Genomic DNA, 19524 nt, shown 5'->3' on the forward strand with positions numbered 1-19524 from the left:
TAACCACAAACCCATCTTCCTGATAATCCCTTGTTTTTCTTTATAGCTTTACTACCTAAGCATCTATACATAACTATATTGTTATGTATCCATAAACAATATAGTTTAGTTTTCCCTGCATTTGTACTTTATATGAATGGAATAATACCATATGTATTATTTTAATCTTATACAAAAGTAGATTTCAGAATTCACCTGTTATTAAAAATAAGCTGGGCCAGGCACGGTGGCTCAAGCCTGTAATCCCAGCACTTCGGGAGGCCAAGACGGGGGGATCACGAGGTCAGGAGATCGAGACCATCCTGGCTAATACGGTGAAACCCCATCTCTACTAAAAAATACAAAAAACTAGCTGGGCGTGGTGGCGGGCGCCTGTAGTCCCAGCTACTTGGGAGGCTGAGGCAGGAGAATGGCATAAACCTGGGAGGCAGAGCTTGCAGTGAGCTGAGATCCGGCCACTGCACTCCAGCTTGGGCGACAGAGCGAGACTTCATCTCAAAAAAAAAAAAAAAAATCTAAGTTGGGTGTGGTGGCTCACATCTGTAATCTCAACACTTTCACTTTGGGAGGCGAATTCGGGAGGACTGCTTCAGCGAAGTTCAAGACCAGCCTGGGTAACATAGGGAGATCTTGTTTCTATTAAAACTAAAAAAAACAGAAGGGTAGGTGCGGTGGTTCACGCCTGTAATCCAGCACTTTTGGAGGCCGAGGCAGGTGGATCACTTGAGGTCAGGAGTTTCAGACCAGACTGGTCAACATGGTGAAATGCTGTCTCTGCTAAAAATACAAAAATCAGCTGGGCGTAGTAGCAAGCACCTATAATCCCAGCTACTCAGGAGGCTGAGGCAGGAGAATCGCTTGAAACCTGGGAGGTGGAGGTTGCAGTGAGCTGAGATCACGCCACTGCACTTCAGCCCAGGTGTCAGAGCGACTCTGTCTCAAAGAAAAGAAAAATAAAAAAAAAAAATTAAAGAAAAAAAAAATCAAAACCAGATTAATTTTAGAGGGCTGTTAAAAGAGTTTTACAGTTCAAAATAATACAGGAGCCGGGCGTGGTGGCTCATGCCTGTAATCCCAGCACTTTGGGAGGCCGAGGCGGGCAGATCACCTGAGGTCAGGAGTTCGAGACCAGCCTGACCAACATGGAGAAACCCTGTCTCTACTAAAAAAATACAAAATTGGCCGGGCATGGTGGTGCATGCCTGTAACCCCAGCTACTTGGGAGGCTGAGGCAGGAGAATCGCTTGAGCTGAGGAAGCGGAGGTTGCTGTGAGCTGAGATCGCGCCACTGCACTCCAGTCTGGGCAACAAGAGTGAAACTCCGTCTCAAAAAAAAAAATAATAATAATAGTAATACAGGAAACGTTAAATAGCCATTTTAATTTGTCTGTGAAGACCCGTAAAGGGTTTATCACCTAGGAAGAGTTAACTGCACTAAATGGGAAAGTATATTCAACCAGAACAAATAAAGTTTGTTATTGTATCCTTCAATGGAAATACAGTGAACAAAAGTACATGTTGTTCCTTGGTATGAACTAGTTAACCCTTTCTGACTTAAAATGTCTCAAGAGGACTTGTTCATTTAGCTGTTACATGCTGAGTACTGTCTGTGATGTAACTGGGATTATCGGCTATCCATTCAATACCTAGTTAAAATAGTAGGAAGCAGACAGGACGTATAGCTAGAGGATATGTGATGTCAGCAGAGCGCTATTCCTTAAAAAGAATATACACCCTAACTCACAAACTCAAGTTCTGAACCATGTTCAGTGTATTTTCAGGAAGTAACAATAAATTAGCTAACATTTATGGCATTTACAATGTCTGAGGAATTGTTCTAAGTGTTTGATTTATATGTCCAAATAATCCTCACAACTATATAGAGTAGGTACTATTAATTTCCTCATTTTATAGATGTGATAACTAATATAACTGGGTTAAGTTCCCTAAGATCAACTTGTACTAGCAAGTAGTACAGAGAACTGTTCAACCTAGGCAATCTCATTTTAAAGTTCATGTTCTTACCCATGACAGTATACTGCCTCACACGAACTGAGGGCTCTTGTACTTTTTTAAGAACTAAATCTCAAAAATAAAATACTAAATATTTCCTAGTTATCAGCAGAAGAATGTATCAAAGTTACATTACATAATGAAGACTTTTTTTTTTTTTTAAAGACAGAGTCTCGCCCTGTGCCCAGATTGGAGTGCGGTGGCATGATCTTGGCTTATTGCAACCTCTGCCTCCCAGGTTCAAGCGATTCTCCTGTCTCAGCCTCCCGAGTAGCTGCAACTACAGGCACAAGCCACCTCTCTCTGCTAGTTTTTGTAACTTTTAGTAGAGACACGGTTTCACCATGCTGACCAGGCTGGTCTTGAACTGTTGACCTCACGTGATCTACCTGCTTCGGCTTCCCAAAGTGCTGGGATTACAGGTGTGAGCCACCGCGCCTGGCCTAATGAAGACTTTTTGAATCACAATTTTGCACTGTTCAGTCTCAAACATTTACTAAGTGTCTACTATATAGAGATGCCAGACACTAAGGCACTGAGGATATAGTCAGGTCAACCCCGTAGCTCAGGCCTATAATCTCAGCATTTTGGGAAGCCAAGGCCAAAGGATTGCTTGAGCCCAGGAGTTTGAAATCAGCCTGAGCAACATAGGGAGACCTCATCCCCACAAAAAAAAAAAAAAAAATTAGCCAGCGTGGTGGCATGTGCCTATAGTCCCAGGTCCTCAGGAGGCTAAAGTGGGAAGACCATTTGAGCCTAGGAGGTTATGGCTGCAGTGAGCCATGATCATGCCATTGTACTCCAAAAAAAAAAAAAGCAAAGGCACTCATGTTACATTTATTCATCTATTAAATATATTTATTGTGTACATACTATATGAAGGGTATTACACTAGGCAATGTGGCATTTATCCAAATGAATCTGAATCAGATCCTGTCCTCAATGATACTACAGTCTGGAAAGGGATATTAAAGAGAGTCATACTTAGTTCACTCAATCCTCAAAAGACTAATAAAGTGGATGCTTATCTAATTTGCTAAAAATTAGAAAGTTAAAGGAGTTGGAAAAAGAGAAGTTATTTCCAGTTGGTAAAATCAGAAAACAGTTCTTGGAAGTGACTTTTGAGCTAAGCCTTAAAGGAGGGGTGAAACTATATGGAAAGAGATGAATAAAGTACAATAACAAAAATTTAAAAATCAATAAATAGATCAATAAATAAAAGTACACTAGCAGAGGAAACTGCATGACCAAAATATGAAGGCAGGAAACAGTGGTGAACCATCAGTATGTAAAAGGCACAGGGGAATAATGGATAAAAAGTTGAAAATATAAACTGGGGCCAGATCATGAGAACCTTTTTGTTTTTGTTTTTAGTATAATCTCCATTTTATTTTTTTCCAGAAGATAGTTTTTCTTCAGTCCTTAAGGAGTCAGCTCCTTATACGGGCTTTGGTGGAGGTCACGGGGCAGCACTCAAAAGTCTAAATCAGGTGGACGTTTGGTCTTCGCAGGCTTCACAAGAGCGATTCCTGACTACCTTTCTGTGAATGGCACAACTCATGTAGTTATGCAGCTTCACCTACAGCTTTGGAAGCACATAGGTGCCCAGGGTACTTGTTTCAGAAATATCCCTGATAGCTGTGGGCTCGACTGTGTTTCAAATAATGAACTTTTTTTTTTTTTTCCTTTTTTTGAGACAGGGTCTCACTCTGTCATCCAGGCTGGAGCGCAGTGGCACAATCTTGGCTCACTGCAACCTTTGCCTCCTGGGCTCAAGTGATCCTCCCACCTCAGCCTCCCAAGTAGCTGGGACCACAGGTGTGCACCACAATGCTGGGCTAATTTTTGTACTTTATTTTTTTGTAGCAATAGGGTTTTGCCATGTTGTCCAGGCTGGTCACAAACTCCTGGGCTCAAGCGATCCTCCTGTCTCAGCCTCCCAAAGTGCTGGTACAGGCGTGAACCACCGCACCCAGTCTCAAATGATGAATTTCTTAATAGGCTTGTCCTTGGGCATACATTATACACAGTTCATGCAGCAAATAGGCTGCATATGGCAGTAGCCCTTTTAGACGCAACAGTTGTTCCTTCTTGGAAATGAGGACCTGAGAGAGCCATGGAAACCTTTAATTGTCAAGTTAAAAACATTCTACACACAATGGGATTCTCTGCAGATATCTGAAAAAGAGGATGACATAATCAGAGTGTGCTTTAGAAAGAATAACTGGCCGGGTGTGGTGGCTCATATCTGTAATCCCAGCACTCTGCTAGCTGGAGGCGGGACGATCACTTGAGGCCAGGAGTTTAAGACCAGCCTGGGCAACATAGTGAAACCTCATCTCTGTAAAAAAAAAAAAAAAAAAAAAAAAAATTAGCTGGGTGGGCTGGCATGTGCTTATACTCCCAGCTACTTAGGAAGCTGAGGTAGGAAGATGGCTTGAGCCTGGGAGGTTGACGCTGCAGTGAGCCATGACCGTGCCACTGCATTCCAGCCTGAGTGACAGAGCGACACCCTATCCTAGGGGGGAAAAAAAAAGGAAAGGAAAAAAAAAAAGAATAATTGTTGTAAGAGTATAAAACAGATTGTGAGGCAGGATGGAATATAATGACAGACATGAAGACAAAATGAAGCAAACAGCTTCTAAAAAGTGGAACAGAAGAAAAGAGCTACTCTTCACTACGTGTACCATTTTACTCTCTAGATTTTTCTCACAGGTACGTTTTTTGTTTGTTTGTTTTTTGAGACGGAGTCTGGCTCAGTCGCCCAGGATGGAGTGTGGTGGTGTGATCTCGGCTCACTGCAAGCTCCGCTCCTGGGTTGAAGCAATTCTCCCACCTCAGCCTCCCGAGCAGCTGGAACTATAGGCATGCGCCATCACACCCGGCTAATTTTTATATTTTTAGTAGAGATGGGGTTTTACCATGTTGGCCAGACTGCTCTTGAACTCCTGACCTCAAGTGATCTGCCGGTCTTGGCCTCCCAAAGTGCTGGGATTACAGGCATGAGTCACGGTGCCCAGCCACTGACAGGTACATTTTTTAAAATACATGGATTTCTGCTTATAGGAAGATGGAGTAGACATACTTTTTCCTATTACTCCATGGACATTATATACAAAATAAACATAAGACGACTCTGAAAAATGAAAAGGAAGCCTGAATGGCCAGGCACATTGAGACCCACGGAACGACACAGTAGTGAGCTCTTTGGGTGTTTTGTTTGTTTGTTTTGCCACATATATCCCAAAGTAGATACTAGAGAAGATAGCAACCTGGAAGTATCAAAGGTGCAGATAAAAAAAGCTCCAAGAAAAACCAAAGGACTGGCTGGGTGCGGTGGCTCACGCCTGTAACCCCAGCACTTTGGGAGGCTGAGGTGGGTGGATCACCGGAGATGAAAAGTTTGAGACCACCCTGGGCAATACGGTGAAACCCCGTCTCTACTAAAATACAAAAAATTACCTGGGCGTGGTGGTGCGTGCCTGTAGTCCCAGCTACTCTGAGGCTGAGTAGCTACTCTGAGGCTGAGGCTGGAGATTCGCCTGAGCCCTGGAGGCAGAGGTTGCAGTGAACAGAGATCATGCCACTGCACTCCAGCCTGGGAGACAGAGTGAGACTACACCTAAAAAAAAAAAAAAAAAAACCAAAGAACCAGAAAAAGACACAGCCTAGCAAGACACAAGACTTTTAGACAATAACCCACTCTATTCCAGCCAAACACCACATAAAAAACTAGCCCCATTTCCACTCCCACCCTCACGAGGAAAGGCCAAATGGAGAGCCTTGATTTTTAACCCTGTCAGGTTACAATCCGGCCGTAACTCTCTCCACACCAGGGTGGTATCAGAGAAGGCCAAGTAGGGAGCTGGGATTGGCATCATTGTCTAGCAGTAACAAGTCTCTCCCCTTCTGTTAACATGCTGTCAGAGGAAACCATTTGGGGAACTTGGACTTCAAACCCAAACAGCACTTATGAGGCACCCCTCCTGCTCCTTGCCGAGGTACTACCAGAGGAGAGGAGGCCTGCTGGAGAGTTAGGAGTAACACCACTCAGTGGTAAATCAGAGGTAACAAAGCCACCCACAACCCTCAACTCCTCTACCCCCCAACCTCCTGCACAGGGTGGGGTGGGGTGGGGTGGGGTGGGGTGGGAAGCAAGCATGAGGTGTCCATTTCCTTCCCAGCAAGCAAGGTACAAAACCTAACCCTTCTCTACCTGGCACTATGAAGATGGTGCCTGTAGAACACTACAATAGGAGGGGCCAATATCCCTCAAGAATATAGATAACAAAAATACTTAATAAAACATTAGCAAACAGAATGCAGCAATACATAAAATTAATTATATATAAATAGAGGAGGATTTTTTGGGGAAGGGTAAGAGACGGGGTCTCGATATGTTGCCCAGGCTGGTCTTAAACTCCAGGGCTCAAGCATACATCCGCATCAGCCTCCCAAAGTGCTGAAGTGCTGGGTTTACAGGCAAGAGCCACAGTGCCCAGCCAAGAATTTGTGTTTTTCTTTGGCCTGAGACAGAGTCTCCCTCTATCATTCAGGCTGGAGTGCAGTGGCATAATCACAGCTCACTGCAACCTCTGCCTCCAGGGTTCAAGTGATTCTCATGCCTCAGCCTCCCAAGTAGCTGGGATTACAGGTGCCCCCACCATGCTTGGCTAATTTTTCTATTTTTTTCCTAGAGACAGGGTTTTGCCATGTTGACCAAACTGGTCTCGAATGCCTGATCTCAGGCGATCCACCTGCCTCGGCCTCCCAAAGTGTTGGGATTACAGGCATGAGCCACTGCGCCCGGCCTATAATTACTTCAAAATAAAAACTGAAAAAATTTTAAAAGAAGCACAATGTCCTAAAAAATAGCAAATATGCCATATGTATATATTTTTAAATAAATAAATATCAAACTAGTAATATTTACTCCTTGGATGGGCCCTTTCACTGCCTACATTAAAAATTTCTAAAATTTCTATATTCTATACAATAAGAATGTAATACCACCAGAGAGAAAAGGATTTTTTAAGAAAATAATGTGATATGATTTTAAAAAGAAAGAAAATGAAAGCAGTATTATTTTTCACTGTTTGAAGCAAATCTCATTTAAACAGATATAAAGAGAAAATTAAGAAAGTCACCGGGCATGGTGGCTCACTCCTGTAATCCCAGCACTTTGGGAAGCTGAGGAGGGTGGATCACTTGAGGTCAGGAGTTCAAGACCAGCCTGGCCAACATGGTGAAATGCTGTCTCTACCAAAAATACAAAAATTAGCTGGGCATGGTGGTGGATGCCTGTAATTCCAGGTTGAGGCAGGAGAATCGCTTGAACCTGGGAGGCAGAGGTTGCAGTGAGCCAAGATTCCACCACTGCACTCCAGCCTGGGTGACAAAGTAAGACTCTGCCACAAAAAAAAAAAGAAAAAAAAAGAAAATGAAGAAAGTCAATTAAATTCAATTATTAATCCAAAATTTATGCATATACACTCTAAGTAAAAGTAAAATCATGAGGCAACCAGCAAAACCAAGACGTCCAAGAAAAGATCTGATCCAGTTCCACGACCCATTAACAGTGTGATGTTGGAAACAGCTTAACCTTTATCTCATAAGGGATCCAGAGATTATAAACAGAAAGTAATTTGAAACATTAAACACGATGTGTTTTGTAAACCAGGATGACACAGTTCTTAGGTTAGAAATGGAAGTGACCTGAGAGATCTAGTACAATTCTTCAATTTACAGCTGAAGAAACTAAGACTAGAGAGTTAAGTAAGTTTCAGATAAATAAGCTATTCGCCAACAGCGTCTGATACAAAGCCCAGAAAGAAAGAGTGCTGGCTCTAGAATTAAACTGCCTAGGTTCAAATTGTGGATTTACCACTCACAGTTATGTGACCCTGCAGAAGTTACATAACCTTCTTGGGCCTCACTGTCTTTATCTGTAAAAATGAGGAGAATTCCTACTTCATAGGCTTGTTGTGAAGATTACATGGAATAATACACATAATGCACTTATAATAATGCTTAGCAAATAGAAACTGCTCAATAGGCCGGGCGTGGTGCCTCCCGCCTATAATCCCAGCACTTTGGGAGGCCAAAGTGGGTATATTACTTGAAGTCAAGAGTTCAAGACAAGCCTGGCCAACGTAAAACCCCACCTCTACTAAAAATATAAAAATTAGCCGGGTGTGGTGGTGCATGCCAGTAGTCCCAGCTACTTGGGAGGCAGAGGCAGGAAAATCACTTGAACCTGGGAGGCGGAGGCTGCAATGAGCTGAGATTGTACCACTGCACTCCAGCTTAGGCAACAGAGTGAGATTTCGTCTCAAAAAAAAAAAAAGATGGAAATTATTTTTCAGTAGAATAACAATGTAATTAAGCTACATAAACTGAGAAACAATAATACAAAATAGAAGTTCTAGTTACTCAATGCATTGTTCTACACATCAATATGCACTGCTCATATAAAGACTTAACAAAATTAATAAATTATTTCCAGAGGAGCATACCACTCACCAACATTTTAAAAAGTATGTCAGTGATGTAACTGATTACTGTTGATACCTAAAAGCATTTCTGTACAGTTTGGGAACTGGGGAAACTTCCTAAAGTGATAGGCACTAAAAACTAGAAAGACACAAGCTATTCCACTGGGCTTAATTATACCAACACACAAGAGACCAAAACGGCCTCTAATCTATCACTGGACAATCTTTACTTTTATTGAGACAGTGTCTCACTCCATCACCCAGGCTAGATTGCAGTGGCACAATCCGGCTCACTGCAACCTCCACCTCCTGGGTTGAACCGATTCCCTTGCCTCGGCTTCCCGAGTAGCTGGAATTAGAGACACACGCCACCACGCCAGGCTAATTTTTTTGTATTTTTAGTAGAGACGGGGTTTCACTATGTTGACCAGGCTGGTCTCGAACCCTGACCTCAGACAATCCGCCCACCTCGGCCTCCCAAAGTGCTGGGATTACAGACGTGAGTCACCATGCCCAGCTGGCAATATTTAAAATACAGAGGATATATCAACAAAATGAAAACTTTACAATATGCTTAATTTTACAGAACCAATGTCCATATTCAGATGGTGATTACAGTGACTTAAACATGCTGAATTTTTCTTGTAGTTTCACTTCTCACGCGTGTGCACGTGTTTGTGCGTGTGTAGAAAATAATAAAAAATATTGGAGTATAACCAGCTGAAGCAACTGTCCTCTATTCTAAATTCTGTGATTGTATTTAAAAGCCCTACATTCAAATGCCCCTAAAGGAATTCACAACTGATAAAACTTGATTAATAAATACAGTATGTGCCATTTATATAAATTATTATTGATTCACGCCTGTAATCCCAGCACTTTCGGAAGCCAAGGCAGGCGGATCACCTGAGGTCAGGAGTTTGAGACCAGCCTGACCAACATGGGGAAACCCCGTCTCTACTAAAAATAAAAAAAAATTAGCCCTGGATGGTGGTGCATGCCTGTAATCCCAGCTACTCACGAGGTTGAGGCAGGAGAATCACTTGAACCAAGGAGGTGGAGGTTGCAGTGAACCGAGATGGCGCCATTGCACTCCAGCCTCAGCAACAAGAGCAAAACTCCGTCTCAAAAAAAAAAAAAAAAAAATTACTACTGATTTAGTTTACGAAATTTAAAAGTTAAACAGTTTCCAAATGATATAGAAAATGTAAAAAATTAAGATCCATATCCCTAGACAAACACTGAGGAAGAGATTTTTAAAATTATATAAAGTTAGAGTTAATAAATTTTCCTTAGGGCAATTATATATTATAGATGCACTGACGCTAAAATATGGCTAAATCAAATACATTTAGCTTATCTAATATCCACATAATAAAGACTAATGTTTGCAGATCCATAAACCAGAACATAAAAACAATTCTTATGAAAGCAAAAAGCCTAAACTATGATGTAGGAGGGTAAGGTTTAATTTGGGCATTTATGGCCAAACTTTGTGATTAATAACTGTAGTTTATAGTATTTGGGATTATCCAACTTTTTCCATCCCATTTTAAAATTTTTACCATAAATGAAAACATTTTCATTCAGCAAACAAAAACTACTCTTTTCTCTTTATACTTATCGAAAGATATTTTTCTTTTTCTTTTTTGAGACAGAGTCTTGCTCTGTTGCCCAGGCTGGAATGCAGTGACATGATCTCAGCTCACTGCAGCCTCCGCTTCCCAGGTTCAAGTAACTCTCTTGCCTCAGCCTCCCCAGTAGCTGGGACTAAAGGTGTACACCATCACACCTGGCTAATTTTTGTATTTTTAGTAGAGGCAGCATTTCACCATGTTGGCCAGGCTGGTCTCGAACTCCTGATCTCAAGTGATACGCCTGTCTCAGCCTCCCAAAGTGCTGGGATTACAGGTGTGAGCCATTGCGCTGGGCCTATTTTGCATTTTCTTAGTAAGCACAGGGTATTGTTTCCAAAACATCGATAAAATCTGTAATAATTACAAAACAGTCTCAAAGACCTTGCACTAATTCCTACCACCCATTTTGAAACACTTTAGTGGTGATTTTCTGTTTTACTATGTCCCACTTCTAAGCAGTAGAATTAAATGAAAAAGAATTAAATTCCCTCCTCAGTTACATCATAATTCTCTTGGCTGCACTTCAGTTCTGGGACTTTTTTGCTGCCCTAACCATGAACTCTTATAATTTTACTCAAAAAAAGCTATCATATATACCAAATAACACAAACTTTTTCTGACTCCAAATAGCCTTTAAACTAACTTCCACTATCAGGCTGCACCTAATTATCTACACCAAATCCAGAACTGTCTCCCCTCAATGAGTAAGAATCTGACAGATACTACCGTCCATTTTATATCCTCAGTTATACCAAAAGTTTTTACATGATGACAGGAGTTTATTGATAAATTTGGTAAAGGGTTCCTGACCTGGCTGCAATGACACAGCAAACCAGTAAAGAAGCCAAGTATCTAAAATTCTAATTTTTATTCTAACCAGGCTAGCAGTTTAACATATCAATTTGGTAAAATCTTTTTTGTTTGGTTTTCTGAGATAGCGTTTCACTCTTGTCACCCAGGCTGGAGAACAATGGTGTGATCTTGGCTCACTGCAACCTCTGCCTCCCGGGATCAAGCAATTCTCCTACCTCAGACTCCCAAGTAGCTGGGATTACAGGCACGCGCCACCATGCCTGGCTAATTTTTTTATATTTTTAGTAGAGAAAAGGTTTCACCATGTTGGCCAGGGTGGTCTCGAACTCCTGACCTCAAGTGATCCACCCACCTCGGCCTCCCAAAGTTCTGGGATTACAGGTGTGAGCCATCACGCCCACCCTTTTTTTTTTTTTTTTTTTTTTTTTTTAAGATAGGGCCTCACTCTTTATCCAGGCTGGAGTGCAGTGGTGCAATCACAGCTTATTGCAGCTTTGACCTCCTGGGCTCAGGTGATCCTCCCACCTCAGCCTCCTGAGTTCTGGGACTATAGGTGCACAACACCACGCCTGGCTAATTTTTTGTATTTTTAGTAGAGACGAGGTCTCACTATGTTGCTCAGGCTGGTCTCGAACTCCTGGGCTCAAGGGATCCACCTACCTCAGCTTCCCACAGTGCCGGGATTACATGCATGAGTCACCCCACCCAGCTGGTAAAATCTTTATTTTTAAATATGCTACACTGCCAGGGCGCGGTGGTTCACGCCTGTAAACCCAACACTTTGGGAGGCCAAGGTGGGCGGATGCCTTAGTGAGACCTCATCTCTACTAAAAATACAAAAAATAAGCTGGGCATGGTGGCACGCGCCTGTAGTCCCAGCTACTGGGGAGGCTGAGGTGGGAGAATTGCTTGAACCCGGGAGGCGAAGGTTGCTATGAATTGACATCGCCCTACTGCATCCGGCCTCGGCAACAGAGGGAAACTCTTATCTCTAAATAAATAAATAAATATGCAACATCCAAAATCTAATCAATTTAATGGAAAATGAGAAACTGGCTCAAGATTTCAAACTCCATTACATACTGTTAAAACTGACTGGATTTGGAGCCAAATTTTAATGTATGGTTTTGGAAATCTCTGGCTTTCAAGCCAATATTGACAGAACTGACATCCATTCCATTTAATCTCAAAGTTCCAAACAAAAACAGATTTGCAAGTATTTCCAAAAACTCAGTGACACCAGTTAACCTACAGGAAGACCCCAAATTAGCAGAATCCATGGTTCTCACCTCCAACTAGAATTTACTTGTCAAGAATTTCAAGACAACAGAACAATTATCAAGATAATAGATACTTATATTACTACCTCTCTTGTCCCCTGCCACAACTCATAAGCTTAACTAAATGCACAACAAAAATTTAAGACACTCACACCTGTAATCCCAGCACTATGGAAGGCTGAGGTAGGAGGATCGGGAGGCCAGGAGTTCTAAACCAGCCTGGTCAACATAGCTGATGCCCCATCTCTACAAAAGAAAAATTTAAAAAATTAGCCAGGTGTAGTGACACACGCCTATAGTCCCAGCTACTCAGAAAGCTGAGGCAGGAGGACTGCTTGAGCCCAGGAGTTCCAGGCTGCATAAGTCACGATCACGCCACTGTACTCCAGCCTGGGAGACAGAGTGAGATCCTATCTTTAAAAAAAAACAAAAAACAAACAAAAAAACCTTTTAGATAAATATAAATATAGTTAACTGCCCTGCCCCACAACACTCTTTTCTGAGGTACATATCATAAAACATTGTTTTATGGTGAAACCCTGTGGTGAAACTATTATAACCAAATTTTTCTTAGTTAATAGTCTTACAGTATGTTACATTCTATAATATTGTGAGGGCCCAATACAGTGAAGGAATAGAACATTTCAATACGGAAACATGGAGTCACTAAACTCAGCTAAAAGGTTAGGCTTCAGATCTGTGATGATGGTGCTAGCATGTAAACACTGATCTGTTTTCCCAGTGTGCCTGGCCCATGCTCTCCTATTTTTAGTTAACATCTTGATTTCTCAAGGCCAAGAAAACCACAAGAACTAAAGCATCACGGCCCTGTTGATATCTGTTGTAAAATGGCTTTCTCTGTTCTTGCCCTACTATTAACCCCTCAATGTGTTACATCATACCCTTAGAGCAAAACAAAAACAAGAAGTAGAACTGGTTCCAAAAGAATTCCCAAAACCACATGTAAGCAAGTATTAAAGATACAGCATTTTGCAAATAAGTAACACTTTATTTATAAACAAATACAAACACATGAGAGAAGTGAAAATAATCAAGGCTCTCCCCTGTCATCTCTGCAAAAAAGTAAAACACTTAATCCGGGAATGAAATGGTACATTCCTCCTCTATAACCTAAATCCATTAAAAGAATTATGATTAGCTCATACTGTATTTTTTCATCAAATACCACAATCATTCAAAAGAGCTTCATAAGTAATTTAGCAGAATATGGAATTGTATTCATATCTCATATAAATCAGTTTTATGTCCAAAGAGAATCAAAGCTACAGCAGCTTTAAAAGTAAAAAGTGAATTCAATCTTAGTTCACTAATAATCCACTGGCATATGAAAAATGAAGGGGGTAGAATGTGAAGACAGGAAAGACTTCCATCCATAAATTAACGGGCATGTTAGGTACACTCAACAATTAACACCATATATTACATCAGGCCTGGAAGTAAAAATCTCGAAAGAATAGCTCGTTAACATGGCATTCTTTTTTTTTTTTTTTTTTTTTTTTTGAGACGGAGTCTCGCTTTGTCGCCCAGGCTGGAGTGCAGTGGCCGGATCTCAGCTCACTGCAAGCTCCGCCTCCCGGGTTTACACCATTCTCCTGCCTCAGCCTCCCGAGTAGCTGGGACTACAGGCGCCCACCACCTCGCCCGGCTAGTTTTTTTGTATTTTTTTTAGTAGAGACGGGGTTTCACCATATTAGCCAGGATGGTGTCGATCTCCTGACCTCGTGATCCGCCCGTCTCGGCCTCCCAAAGTGCTGGGATTACAGGCTTGAGCCACCGCGCCCGGCCATGGCATTCTTATAAAACAATAATAATACTATTCATGGAAACGTCTGTGATTTAAGTGTCTCAAAAAAAGTGTTCAAATTTCAATTCTTAGAAAAGCCATGAAAATGTCTTAATCAGTAATAGCAAAATTTTGAAGAAGTATTGAGGATCTAATGATTAACAAAATTTAAAAAAATGTTTACAAGCAACTGTGCAACGTGAATAAGCTTTTGCAGAAGGGGGGGTTATGCTACTGAAATCAAAACTGATTTACCTAAATATGTCTGCATATTCTGCCATTGCAGTCATGATGGCTTCTTCTGCCTTAGAGAAACTGATTTTCTTTTTTTTTTTTTTTTTTTTTTGGAGACATATCACTCTGTCGCCCAGGCTGGAATGCAATGGCGTGATCTCAGCTCACCATAACCTCTGCTTCCCGGGTTGAAGTGATTCTCCTGCTTCAGCATCTTGAGTAGCTGGGACTTCAGGTGTGTGCCACCACACCTGGCTAATTCTTTTTATATTATTAGTAGAGATGGGGTTTTGCCGTGTTGGCCAAGCTGTTCTTGAACTCCTGACCTCAAGTGATCTGCCTGCCTGGGCCTCCCAAAGTGCTGGGATTACAGGAGTAAGCCCAACCTAAAACTGATTTTCTTTACTCAGTGGGTGCGAGAACTGACAAAGGGAAACAAAAATTTTAAAAACTATTAGACATGCTAATATGTTAACTGTACAACTCCATCTAACAGTTTCTCTTTAATTTTGCAATAACATTAAGATGTAATCTGAATAGAGTTCTTATATTGCAATTCAGCAAATTTTTACATGGCCATGACTTTTATTCAGAACTAAGTATGAAGACAAGGTCTCTAGAGGATCTCACTCTAGAGATAAAACCAACAAACAGTAATATGTAAACTTCAACAGAAGATAATTTGTATTAAGTTAAAGGGAATTAATACTTTTAACAACCACAGCGCTTTTAGCTAAGAATTCGCATTTCCTTTGAAGAAACAATTACTATTCCACTGTGCATCTGAGGGTATGTCACATAGCCCATACACATAAACTAATTTAAAAGCTGTTGCCAATCAATAAATTATCATCTCATGAAGATTAAACAGTAGATATCTATTTAGATTTAATCAAGCATTTAGAAAACGCCTGATGCTAACAAAAATTAGCCAGGCCATGGTGGCGCCCGCCTGCAGTCCCAGCTACTCCCAGCTACCTGGGAAGCTGAGGTGGGAGGATCACTTAAGCCTGGGCAACACAGTGAATCTCTGTCTCAAAAAAAAGAAAGGAAGAAGAGAAAAGAAATGGCCAACAACTTTACAAACCTATAATCACATAAAAAGTTGTAAAACATATGAGATGTGGCTAAAGTCAAAGACTTCATAGAGCCATGTTATGACTTAACAATCACAAAAGGAAGTGAATTTATGTCTACTAAAGTGAATATAAATATTGCAATCATTCTTTTTCTGGCATAATTATGTTTTGGAACTATGTCTTCTATAAAAAGTATCTGTGTACCCACCTGTCCCAGTTGTGTTGAATGCCAACTACAAGCATCCTCTGTCCTTATTTTCCTAAATCACTCTACTAAAAATATTATTCACACAATATCTGCAAAATAGTATTTCAATATTGGTTTTGCAAATCAGTCAAAGGTATCTCTCCAATTTTCAAGAGCTAACTCCAATCCTGGGGTTGTCAGTGAGAGGAAGATTTGGTATTGGCCTAGACTGTGGCAACTTCACTGTGTCCCCTTAACCCAGAAACTTGCACTGACCAAATTTTTACTGTGTGGCAAATACATGTGTCAACTTAAAACTTTGGAAGTGGAACCAGTACATGTTGAGTATCTGTAAAATCCGAGCGTCCAAATTCTTGTTTCATGTTTAACTTTTAAAATCCGAGTGTCCAAATTCTTGTTTCAAGTTTAATTTTTAAAATCTGAGTATCCAAAGTCTTGTTTCAAGTTTTTAAAACTTAAAGGTAATGTAGTAAATCTTTTTTAGGATCTTAACACGTCTGGTATTTAAACTTATTTACGAAAGAAAAATACGATGAAAAAAAGGAGGACATCATTACTGTCAACAAATCCAAATGATATCATGTTCAGAATCACGTCTTTCACTACCTTCTTCAAACATCACTTCCTCTCCACTACTTCCCCCAGTCCTTTAGGCAAATCAGTGATTCACACCGCCCCTTCCACCCAAGATTCTTAAAAGGATCCACTGTGCACGAACGAGAAAGTCCCACAATCCAAGTACATTGCCCTAGTGATCTTTGATGTTTTAAAAGGCACCTGTAAAAATGCCAAAACCCAAAATTAGATCCCCAAGGGCTCCTTTTCTTTCTTGACCACACTTCTCTTTTTCAATGCCTCCCTCACCCCTAGAGGCCAGACAATTTCCCATCCAATAGCCCTCCTCCTTCTAATCAAACCTAAATCCTGCCCTCCATTACCACCAGCCCCACCCGGGTAAGAGGCTCCAGTCCCTGCCCCGATCGCCCTCCCTCGTCCTGGGAAGGGAACACCGGCCCAGGTCTTGCTCCTCTGACTCTTCACCCCCGCTGCCAAACCCAGAGCATCTCTTCCTCCGGGTCCACATTCCCGCAGGACCCCTTCGATCTTCTTCCCCCACTGCGCAGCTTTCAAAAGCCCCCAAGCTCTGGGCTCTTCAAGCCTCCCCCTCCCGCCCCCTCCCTCTCGTTCCTCGGCCTCCACTTACCCCTCAGCCTCAGGCCCTCGGTTCGACAACCTCCATTTCCTTCAGATTCCATTCCAGAGCTGACTCTCCCGGCTCCCTCAACCGTCTCCCCGGGGCCCCTCCGGGTCGCGGTCCCTCGGCAACCCCCGGCTCCATCCCAGACTCCCTACTCACCCTTGGCAGCAGGCGCCCCCCAAGCTACCCTCTCCTCAGCCTCAGCTCCCGCTCACCTCCGCGGTCCGAGTCGGGCTCCCCGGACCCACCTCCGAGTCGGCGTCCGAGCCGCCGTCGGAGTCCGGGGCCCTGCCCGCCTCGCCGGAGTGCAGCGCCTCAAGCGGCGGGGGCGGAGCCCGGGGCGGGGAGCCGGAGTGGAGGCGGGGGCGGTGGCGGCTGCGCGCAGGCATCGTCCCGGCCGCCGTCACCGCCGCGCCGGCAGCTGCTCACAGCCGAACCGGAACTGCTTCGGGAGGCGAGGCCCTACCGGCCGGGAACGGGGTTCTACCGGCAGGGGGCGGGGCCCACACTGGAAAAGACGCGAGGCTCCAGATGGGCCCGACTGGAGAACCGAGAAGCTGCCGCGGGGGAGCCAGAGGGCGCATGCGTCATGCCGAGGGCCAAAGCGAGAGTAGGAAGCGGGGCTAGCGGAGCGGGGGCGGGGCCTGTGGAATCAGTAAAAGGGGTTAGGGCCTAGAAGGAGGTAATCCTAATTCCTCTGGAGAGAGCCCCCTCTTCTCCAATAGCCAGCCACCAACGATAATTGTTATAATTTATTGCCCACTTCCTCTTTGACAGCGTCTATGCCAAATGCCATATAAACATCTCATTTAATCCTTGTGCTAAGGCCAGGCGCAGAAGCTCACGCCTGTAATCCCAGCACTTTGGGAGGCTGAGGCGGGTGGATCACCTGAAGTCAGAAGTTCGAGACCAGCCTGGCCAGCATGGTGAAACTTCATCTCTACTAAAAATACAAAAATTAGCCGGGCGTGGTGGCGCATACCTGTAGTCCCAGCTACTCGGGAGGCTGAGGCAGGAGAATCGCTTGAACCCGGGAGGTGGAGGTTGCAATGAGCCGAGATCACGCCGTTGCACTCCAGCCTGGGCGACAAGTGTGAAACTCCATTTCAAAAAAAATAAAAATAAAAATCCTTGTGCTAACTCTGCAAGGGGGATCGTATAGCACAGAAAGGTAAAGAAACACATTGCCTGACATATTGCAAACTGATATTCCAACCCAAATCTCTCTAACATCTGATCCTATATTTTCCTCCACCATGCTGCGCCACCCTGAGGGAAGGTCTCCTCCCAAGCCAGGTCTAGCATAGGCATAAACCAAGTCCAGACCCAACTGTAACCTGGACACGAACCCCTCCTTGGCCTTGCCTCCCCACACAGTGCCGGGCTGACTTCAGTGGTTCTGAATGGGATGGACATGAATGTAGACTGCTTCCATGGGATGCCCTGGTGTGGCCTTTCCCTTCAAACTGGTCTTAAGGCCAAGGACAGCTGGGAACCTCCCCACTGCAGCCCATACCCTTCCCAGCTCCATCAGGGCTGCTGAGAAGTCACATGACAGAGGGCGAGACATCTCATCTCTTGCTGATAGCCAGCTCTGGCAGAAGGACAGGTTGACCTTTCTCAGTTTCTATTTTGGGACCCAAAGCCCTTATAGACAGGGGAATCTCCCTCCCACCCTCAAAATGTTTCTGATGACAGTTGGCCCCTTTGGCTCTCAAAGTCTAGGGCAACACTCACCTCCCTTCTCCCCGTTTGACATACAAGGCCCTCTTCAGCCTTCTCTTCTGAGAAGTCAGCTACGTTCATTACAGGACCATTGTTCAAACCTTCCCCCACTGGCCCGGCATGGTGGCTCACACCTGTAATCCCAGTACTTTGGGAGGCCGAGGCAGGCTGATCACTTGAGGTAGGAGTTCAAGACCAGTCAGACCAACACGGCTGACAAACCCCGTCTCTACTAAAAACACAAAAATTAGTGTGGCATGGTGGTACACGCCTGTAATCCCAGCTACTCAGGAGGCTAAAGCAGGAGAATCACTTGAACCCGGGAGGTGGTGGTGGCAGTGAGCCAAGATGTCACTGTACTCCAGCCTGGGTGACAGAGTGAGACCCTGTCTAAAAAAACAAACATACAAAAAACAAACACTTTCCCCCTTCCCCCATGAATCTTGTGGGCACGCTTTAAAAATGAAGCTCTCCATGTCTCTTATCCGTATTTCTCTGACTCTACAACTCAGAAAACTGTCCCTGACCTCCATAATTCAGAGACTCATCCAACAGACATCCAATCCAGCTCCTACCCAATTTGTGGCCCACCTAGACTACACTTCTTTCAGTTCTATCATTCATCCTTGGAACCAGCCACCTCCTCTGCACCCTGGATCTCTACTTTAACTCAGTCCTCATAACCTAATAGCCTTAGGCAGGGCTCTACATCTACTAATTCCACAGACGTTTCTAAGTACCTACTATGTATCAGACCCAGCACGTCTTTTGTTTCATTTAATCCTCAAATTCTCTGAGGTAGGTGTGATTATCCTTACTTTACAGATGAAGAAACTGAGGTTCAGGGAGGTAGCTGACTTGCAGAGGTCTCTCTGATTCCATGTTCTCACGGAGTTTGGGGGTGGGGGGAGGCTTAGGGAGGAAAAGGTCTTGTCTGCTCCAGAGGCCCCTTTGACTTGCTGAGTCACTTGCTCCTGTCCCACCTGTCCCTGTCAATCTCTGGGAAGGAGAAATGACACTGGAGAGGCAGAGAGGAGTG

General features: G+C 43.4%; 1 protein-coding gene and 1 long non-coding RNA gene across 7 annotated transcripts in view; one reads left to right on the plus strand and one right to left on the minus strand.

Annotated features, from left to right (window-relative positions):
* SAMD8 (sterile alpha motif domain containing 8) overlaps positions 1-19449 on the minus strand; it is a 73541-nt gene extending 54092 nt beyond the window's left edge. The window contains exons 1-2 of one of the 6 annotated variants that reach the window (XM_077946533.1): positions 16976-17081; positions 12392-12483 (exon numbers count right to left, since the gene is read on the minus strand). The gene's annotated coding sequence lies outside the window, so the exon portion shown is untranslated. Of the gene's footprint in view, positions 1-5475; positions 5638-12391; positions 12484-16766; positions 17082-19303 lie in introns of those variants that run through there. The other 5 variants (XM_077946531.1, XM_001096809.5, XM_015147231.3 and 2 more) reach the window with 5 other exon arrangements.
* Positions 17144-17900, plus strand: LOC144331132 (uncharacterized). The gene is made up of 2 exons (XR_013398069.1): positions 17144-17370; positions 17587-17900. It is a non-coding gene; the product is annotated as an uncharacterized LOC144331132 (long non-coding RNA).
* Positions 19450-19524: the final 75 nt, after the last annotated feature.

This window comes from Macaca mulatta, chromosome 9, assembly GCF_049350105.2.
Source record: "Macaca mulatta isolate MMU2019108-1 chromosome 9, T2T-MMU8v2.0, whole genome shotgun sequence".
NCBI classification, from domain to species: Eukaryota; Metazoa; Chordata; class Mammalia; order Primates; family Cercopithecidae; genus Macaca; species Macaca mulatta.